The 9,388-nt window shown below is 32.0% G+C and overlaps 1 long non-coding RNA gene across 1 annotated transcript; it reads left to right on the forward strand.

The window, feature by feature from the left end:
* Positions 1-207: 207 nt before the first annotated feature.
* LOC111087940 lies at positions 208-6,340 on the forward strand. Its single transcript, XR_002612556.1, has 2 exons — positions 208-388; positions 5,848-6,340. It is a non-coding gene; the product is annotated as an uncharacterized LOC111087940 (long non-coding RNA).
* The last annotated feature ends 3,048 nt before the right edge of the window (positions 6,341-9,388 follow it).

A 9,388-nucleotide genomic window follows, 5' to 3' on the forward strand; every position in this document is an offset into this window, starting at 1 on the left:
ATGCGGGATTAAATACTTACGAACAAACAAGATCAATATGTGACTCTGGATAGTGATTTATTTATCTTATTTGTGTAATGTCAAGGCTAAACGGCCGATCACATTCTAACCATATTCGTACGCGCGTACTAATTTCTGTGGCAATCTGACAAATTAATTGCAAGCTAGGTGAAAACACCATCATAATGACGTCAAAGCTCTCGTAAAACGCATCTGATGACGTTTTGGGATTCTGCTATGATAGTGATCCAGTCAACACACCTAGGGTTATGAATATGGGATGAACAAAATATATAACAATTGTGTGTTTGTTTTGTTTTTAGATCAAAGACACACTGGACTATGTGCTGTATCCACCACGGGAAACAGAACCCCGGATTTTTTCGTCGTAAGTTCGTAAACTTAGTGCTGTCCCACTGGGGGACATATATTAATTAAAGAGTAATATTAGTATTATGAAAACACATTAACATTATACCCTAAATTATCTCCTCAAAGAGATGGCCAAAGCCAAAATGTCACTTTTAATATGAGGAATCTTTATTATGAGCGTTATAATATCAGCGTCAGTGTCATTTATTAAATACATTTTCTTCTTCTGGTACACGTTTTTCAATTTGTTTGTTTGCAATTAAGCACAAAGCTACACAATGGGCTATCTGTGCTCTGCCGACCACGGGTATCGAAACCCGGATTCTAGCGTTGTAAGTCCGCAGACATACCACTGTGCCACTGGGGGGCGATGTTTATCAGAAATTAAAGTTCGGAGTAAAATAATGATATTAGTTTTTAAAAGATATCTACAAACACACTTGACTGAAGTTCCCATTCTGCTGTTGGTGTAAAAAAAAAATTATAGCTTCAAAAGTGTCCTTAAACCTATTATGGGTGGCTTTATGCAACATTAACACAAAATTCGCCATACTCAACAGGGTTTGACTTTTAAAACTGTAAGTTGTTAAATTTACAAATGCAACTTTCCCAAGGACTACTCTATGCTGGTTGTGTAACCATCACAGGTATTCTAAAAACACTTTCACACAATCACATTGCACTACTTTATTGACAAGCTATTGTTACTAGCCTCAATGATTACTGATGTATTTTATGTATATATAAAATACAATAGTTTCACAGATAATATAATAGCTTTTAAGCCTTGTCACAAAAAAAACAAAACATTTTTACAGAAAAACAATATGACATATTTTTGTTAAACATTACTCTCACTGAACTATTAATTCTTAATACTTCATCTTCAGGATCCTTACCCTGAAAATATATTTTCTGCACCCTGAGCTTTAGTTTGCTATAAATATCAAGGCTACCATCATTGTCAATCTGTTCATATTTTTACATTGATACTTGATAGAAGTTTATTTAAATCTGTCCACTTCCACAGAGTCAGACACTTGTCTTTTCATCATAACATGTACAAAGTAACTAACAATAAATAGCCTTTGGCTTGGCACACATAGTTTATAGAATATGCTGCACTTTATAGGGAGTAACTTCACTTATTCTCTTTCCTAATATATGTAGGCCTTTTAAGTAGTGGTCAATTTTTAGGGCTGTACATTTCTTAATCACGTGAGAACCCAAAGTTGGCATTTACACCAGAAAGTTTCTTCATGTTGTCAATGGGTGAGCTAGCATCTCATAAACAGCAAACTCATAAATATTATCAATGATATTTCTCAATTGAATATTCAGATTAATATTTCTCAGGACTACCACAGAAATAGTCAGATTACATCTTCAATTATCTACTAATCTGTGTTACGGTTTTGTAGGTCATCAACAGGAGTGGTAAATATTTGTTCTACATTTCAAGTTCTGGATCTCTTCCACACACATATGGATAAATGATATAACAATGTGCAGATACAATGTATATTAATCAACTATTTCATATGGAGAAAGACTAAGAAATTTGGTCCACATTTTGGCAAACAGAACTGAATCAAAACCCTGTGTTTGATCAGAATTTCAATGTTGATCTGTATACTCACATACTTAATCAGCTTTCATGCCATCAGTTTGGTTTAATGGCTTGGAACAGAACATAGACGTGGGAAAACCTTATAAAAAATAATCCTAAGATACCTTACAAAGATTAACCCAGTTTTATCTGCATACTGCAATAAGTTTACTGTGTTCCACAATTATATGCTTTCTTAATTTCAGTCTACTTAAGGTAGAGCCATCATCAGTATCTTTAGCTTGAAAATAATGAAGTTATACCCTGTACCAGAAAATTTATTATTAAAGTTACTAAACTGTAGAAATATTTGCATAACATCAGCTTGTCTTTTTCTAGGCTGATCCTGTTAACACTCATACCTTTCTTCCCACTCAGTGTAACATACAGGGCTGCTTTACAGGGCCTGCTTGACTATCCATTTCCTTGTGTTTGTTCAGCAGGATACAAAAACTTTACTCTGAATGTTTTTGTCATATTTTCTTAGTTATAGTTACAGTTAAAGTAAATAAAAACAACAATGACTTTTACTAGCTTGCATTCAACCCTAGAACTACCATCAGGGTAATCTTTCTTTGTTTGCATTCATGGTTAACGTAAATAAAATGAACATTTACTAGCTTTTTATGCATGTTATTCTGAACTGTTTATGTACTGAATTGCTGGTGGGTCCATGATTTTGTTGAATACAGGGTTCCTAATAACATACGAGTCACACAAGAATGCCATCAATACAGAAATTAATTCCAAACTTACTGCTAGTGGATTCATGTATTTTATATATAAATGACTAATTTCGTCCAATTTTTGAGCAGTTATTTACACTGAGTGTTGTAATAAACAAAAACAAAATCACTCAATTTGATGGAATATGTGGCCCACATTGTTATCTTACACTGAATTGGCCCTGATAGCATTAATTAATATTTTTCTCTATTTCTCCATACTAGAAAGAAACTTCACTTTTATGCAACTTTTGCTGGAATAACATGAAGTATACAGAGTTGTGCAATCCTTCATCTCTTCTTAGGCATTTCTACTGTTGTCAGCTATCATGATTATTCAAGCATTAGAAGATGGTATTACAAGTGTTCTATTATCAGTCCACAGATTCAGCTAACAGCAAGATGGGCAGTTTCTCAAACTAGTCCTCTTATTGTGTTTAATGTTATCAATTAACTTGTTATGTACCAGTGAATCAATGAACACATGGTCTGCAAATATTTCCCCCTTCCATTCTCTCTGCTTCATAACATTTTCTTCTGATGGATCATTCATAAATAACTAGAAAAATCCTAACTATGACTGTTAAGTGTTTTGGCTTTCCTACAGTATACTGTTCAGTGTTGATATGACTGGGCAGCTTCTTCTTTGTCATATTATCATTTATGAAATAATCTGATATGCTTCCCATGATAATTTCATATAATTTTGTAATTCTATGAGCCATCTAAGTAGAACTGTTCTCTTAAATTGTGAGTGCCTCTACAGCTGATTGCACTTATGTAGGATATTGTTGGAACTGTACAAACTGGAATATATGAAATAACCCCTGAGAAAAATGTTGACAGTGGCTTACAAAGCTTTTATACTACAACTGGCTACTTTAATTTGTTTGGGCTTTAACTGGCTTTTCATAACATTTTTATAATCAAAATACTTTTATGACATTATAATCTGCAAATTCACATTTTTTCGTTTTGTGGAAACCATATTATATCTCATATTGTGACATCCTTACCATCAACAGTATCCATTTTCAAATCCATTGAACTTATTCTATGGTGATAATCTTGTCATTTCTTACTCTTTACCTAGTTTAAAGCCTGAAATTTATTATTTTAACAGAGTTTTATACAATATCAAACTCATCAAATTTTCTTAATAATACTATGAACTTTAACTGGTGAAGTTAAAATTCATAATATATTCTACAGAATCCTACATATTTATTCATAATGGTCACATTTTTCTGAATTTTTGGTCATGTTCTTGATTTATCTTTCACAGTCAAGGCTTTTTTCCCATTATTTTATCACTTCCCTTTTTTTTTTTTGCCCCACTTTTTTCATGCATTTATGGTGTCATTTACATCACTGTTATATAATACTTCCAAAATATTCTAAATTTTCTTTCAATTTCTCAAATCTGAAGCTACTTTTAATAATTCAATTCCAAACATTGAGCTAGATTATTTTAGAATCAATAGATTCATAGAATTATTGAAAAATAAAACTTAGTGGTATAAAAAATGTTCAATATTTGACACATGTACCAACAGTAATTACTTTTTAAGATGGTGAAAAGACTCAGAAGCTCAAGGCTTTTTTGCAATCCTCTGTTCTACCTTTTTATCATAGTCATGATATTTTGTTACATTACAAAAATTAGACCTCATCAGATTATGCTTTATAGAAAGTAAATACACAGCAAAAACAACTGTTATAAAAGATATCTATGACTTCCCTCTCATGCATTCACTGTTACAAAAAGTGTCATCAGCAGAATGTGGCATTCACAATATGGTTATTTTGACACAAAGACAAGGTGGAACCTCATCCATGACACCAAGCAGATGTCCACTATCTGTAAATTCTAGCTTGCTGTAATTGCATTTAGGATCTGATATTCAATGTCACATCAGTGTAAAAATTATTAGAAACAAACTTCATAAGACCAGCTTGTGTGTCTAGCCCAGTGAGATGCATTACACTCACAACAAGGCAAAAATCAGCTCACCTGCAATTGTGTCTGGAATATAACTAGTGAACCTACAACTTGTGGAACAATATTATTTTTAAGGATGAGTTAAGTTTTACCTTGCAGCTACATAACATATCTATACTTATTTCCAGAAAAGATGAAACTTGATCTGTTTTCACAGAGAAACATAATGCACATGTTAGTAGTAAAAATACAATGTGAACAGGGATAATCAATTCTAAATTTGCAAACCTCTCCAGTCTACCTCATACAGAATAATACAACTAATGCCACACATGATAGGGACCACATCCTAAAAACCTTTGGCACTTCCATATGCTGTTGAAACTATCCTTGATTTAAGTCTAATGAATTCTAAGAGCCCTTGAATGAAAGCAAAGGGGAATATATTATGTCAACCACACTACATCTGCCATATCTAGTGCCAATGAGGCCTTTTGCCCAATACTAGGGCTGAACAAGTTGGCTGGGATGAAATCAACACAGTAGTGGCCTTTATACTATATATATCATCAGTTTTTTATGAACAAAAACAGTTACGGTGTGAGCCAGATTAAACAAATGAACTGTAATTATTTTCATTTATATTTAAGCCACTTACAAATCAGATATGTGTGGGAAGAATTAGTAACTCAAAATAATTTATTTTATTTCTAATATTCATTATTTATTTATTTTTATTTTGGATTAACTTTACTATCATTAACAGTAACTGGCAAACTAGCAAGATAGTCTTCTTACCAGAGCAGGTCAAGCAATCACAGTATCAGTGGAAGGAAACTACAAAATCTTGCTTGTGTTTCATGTAGTCCCTGCCACTACATAACCGAGCAAACAAATGCACTGGTTTAAACAGCCTATCATTACGTAACATTACAGGTACCAGTGTCCAAAATTCAATTGATATTTATGTATATAGTATATGTAATATATATTGGCTTCCCACTGCATGTGAAATAATTAACCATCTCCACGATACAATAATAATTACATTCAGCATGTGTATTGTTTAAGATTATTAGTATAGTAGTCCAATATTGTGTATATGCATTTTATCATCACATTTAATATAAAGTGCTTGCACTAATGTTTATTGCTTAATTTTATATATCAACTTTAAAAAAAAGTTTCTTATATTTTAGGATGAAGATTAGTGTACAGCTATGGTGTTAGTGCCTGGTGGCACAGTGTAAAGTGTAGATATAGACTAACAGTGGTGGACAGTAAATGCACTTAATAATGTCAAAGACATTCAAGTTTGTAAAGGCAGCACATCCATCCATATCACAAAGTAATCCATCCCCAATAAACTGGTAACTATGCGTAATTTGTCAGGAAGACACAAATAAGTCCCTCCAATGTCCAAGTCAATCAAAACAACCAGAAAAACGGACTTCATACAAGTCACTGGCTAAATACCTAATCAGGTTTCATGATCTAGGAGATCTACCAAGAACCTTACAGTTGGCAAGGCTAGATGAGGGTCATAGTATTGAGGAGAGTCTTTCAGCCAACAATATCAAGTGACATAAAATATGCAGGCTGCAATTTAACAATACCATGCTGAAAAGGGCAGAAAAGAGTCAACTACAAGGAAGTGCTCATGGAAGTAAAGATGCAGCAGGTATCTATAAACACACCAGATCAAGGTCATCAAGCATTTCTGAAGCTGACGTGGATTTGTGTTTCTTCTGTGAACAGCCAGGTGGTTCTGACGAGCTTCATGAGGCATCCACCTTTGAGCTGGACAGGTGTGTACGTATGAGTGCAACCCTCACCAAAATACACAAAACTTCTGGGCAAACTCAGAAGGGGAGACATGATTGGTCTTGAATGCAAATATCATGCCAAGTGCTTGACTGCATTGTATAACAGCAAAAGAATTAGAAATATTGATTACTGAATGAACAGTTCAGTTTTAACAGTGTGGTTGATGATTCCAAAAAGGTTTGTGTAATTTCCAATAAGAAGGGTCAGCTATAACTAAATATAACGTCACATGTAGGTGTAGTACTTATAAATGTTTTGCACTATAGGTATCCATAAATATATAGTTATAATCTGAATTGATGTTTGAAAGCTTATTGCTATTCAAAGTTAAATAAAAAGGTGTGCTTAATGCTATTTGTTATAACAGGTCTAATAAAATTTTGTATGATGCGAGTTGTGCTTTTACATTAATCTTATATTGTCAGTAAATAGAAAAAAACTCCAAAAAACATATCATTCAGGTTTGAAGTATTCTACATTTCCAGTTAGCTCAAACATAACAGTTTCAAACTGTCGTACAATTTCTTAACTTTTTTTTTTAATGGCAAAAAGATATGAATATAATAAATGCAAAAATTACAGTTATTAATTAGATGTGATAGTTGTATGAGTGACAACTTAATGAATATTTTGTATCATATGAACAATGTTTAGAAAACTTAACTTATTATATGTAAATCACTATAGAAAAATGTTAAGTGATAACTTGGTCCTTATGAGTAAATTATAATTTATCATATAAACAATGTTAGAAGTAACTTTGTGTTTAGGAGTATAAAGTATCTTGCATTTCTCATGGGTAGTTCTAAATTCAATAATAATGCATTAGCATATCTTACGAATAACAATAATAATGGATACCTTGCATTGCTCATGCTCAGCAATACTAAGAATATGTGTGTGTTTATGTATTAGACATTGTTCACTGAAAGTTTCCAAGACTTGATATATGATTTCTTTTCAGTTGCCTAAGAGAGTTTTTTTAGAAGTTCTTGATGATTAAAATACTCCAAGATTTAAAAAATTTACAAAATAATATGTCTTCATTGGAAATGATAAATATGAGGTGTAAATAGTATAATTCCAGAGTTCGCTAATAAAGAAAAACTTCTCTTACATGGGATAGTTCCTGGTTTGACAATACTAAAATCCCATAATTAAGGATACTGACACTCAAGCAATCCTGGAAATTATTTAATATCATCTGAGGATATATTTTTGAAAGAGGCTGAAAAAAAAAATATATATAATATTTTTTCTACCAATCATAAGAATAACTTTTGAGAAGAATATCGGAAAAGATAAGTATTCTATCAACAGTTCAATCATGACCTCAAAAATGCATTCAATGAAAATTAAAACATGAAGCTGTATATGTATGATAGGTTAGAAGCTTAGAAAGTAACATAAAGTCAAGTATACATGTGTGTGAATGGTGGGTCTAAACATTTTAGGCATGAAAAATTGTTAAACAAAACTAAAGCTGAATGACCATGCAAAAATACAATGCTTTCATATGGTGATATTAGTTTCAACCAAAACAGTAACAGTAATGAAAGGATTTTTTATTACTCATTATGTATTGAAACTAAATGAGGTGAAACATCCAGTACATCACGACTGTTGCTGAAGGATATCTTTATTCAAGATGGCTGCACCATGCTTTAACTTTTACTGCTTCTATATGGCTACACCATCTCTAAACATTTTCCTCCATCAGAGGACAGTGACCTAAGGGATTGTTCAATAGACACTAATGTTTCAGCTTAAGTTTAATGTGAGAATTATGATTTAGATAGTAGTGCAGGTGTCATATTTAAATATTTGGAAGCAATATTTTATGGTCAGTTTGTTATGTAATTGTTTATGATTCCTACATTGTGTAGTTTGTAACAAATTTTTTAATTTATATTTATTTTAATATCAACGTTTGTTTATATTAAGTTTATATCTAAAAACATACATAGCTTATAGTGTTAAATATGTATTGCAAAACTACCACCTATTCTCCAAAGTTGTTGAAGATTCTCTAGAGTAAGAATCAACAATATAGGTATATACGTAAATGCTTAAATTTGTATTTTTACGTAATCTGAATATTCTAGAAACCCTCCATACACCTATAAATATAACCAACGAGACACTCCAAAAAAAGAATATCTATTATTAGCTTGCTATAGTCAGTGTGCTATAAACTTTGGAAGCTATAGCTGTGATTGTTATACAGCTTACCAATCAGAAAACTTCAGACATTTGGCCAGGAACATTTACAAAGTTTGCACATTACAAATCATTTGACTTCAGTGGATTCTCATCGGACGTTAGTGTTTTTACGGAAACATTATATAAATTTATCATGGAAAACTCAGCGTATGTGACCAGTGAATAACATAGAACAAAGATAGCTAGCTTCCCATTAAGCGAATCGTACCTACATCAACTCGTAATTAACTCGCTCATAGTGAACCATGGATAAGATATCGAAGAAAGTCAAGACTAGAAAGAAGACTTTATATTGCTTGTAAGTTTGTGAGAACTTTTGTTTATAAATCATTGTTTGTAATAACTATTATTGTAAATTGTATTGTTGTGTGTATCAATCTTGTTCGCAAATATCATAAACTAACTATATATTGGCTTTAATTTAACTACTCAATCCAAAGTACAATTTAACTACTAAATTTAAATTTATCAGTTAACTCAATTTCAGGCTATTTGAAATTCTAATATGTAACAAGTTCAATTGTTATGAATTAGCAGTTGTGTACAATAGTGAGACTATTGCATGATGTTGCTAGAACATTCCGAGTTTCTCATTGGTTAAATTGAGTATTACTGCATGGAATGTTCTAGACTTCTATCGAGATATAAATATGTATTGAGAAATCATTACTGAGTTTTAGTTCTAGACTG

Source organism: Limulus polyphemus, unplaced genomic scaffold (assembly GCF_000517525.1).
Source record: "Limulus polyphemus unplaced genomic scaffold, Limulus_polyphemus-2.1.2 Scaffold2879, whole genome shotgun sequence".
Taxonomy (NCBI): Eukaryota; Metazoa; Arthropoda; class Merostomata; order Xiphosura; family Limulidae; genus Limulus; species Limulus polyphemus.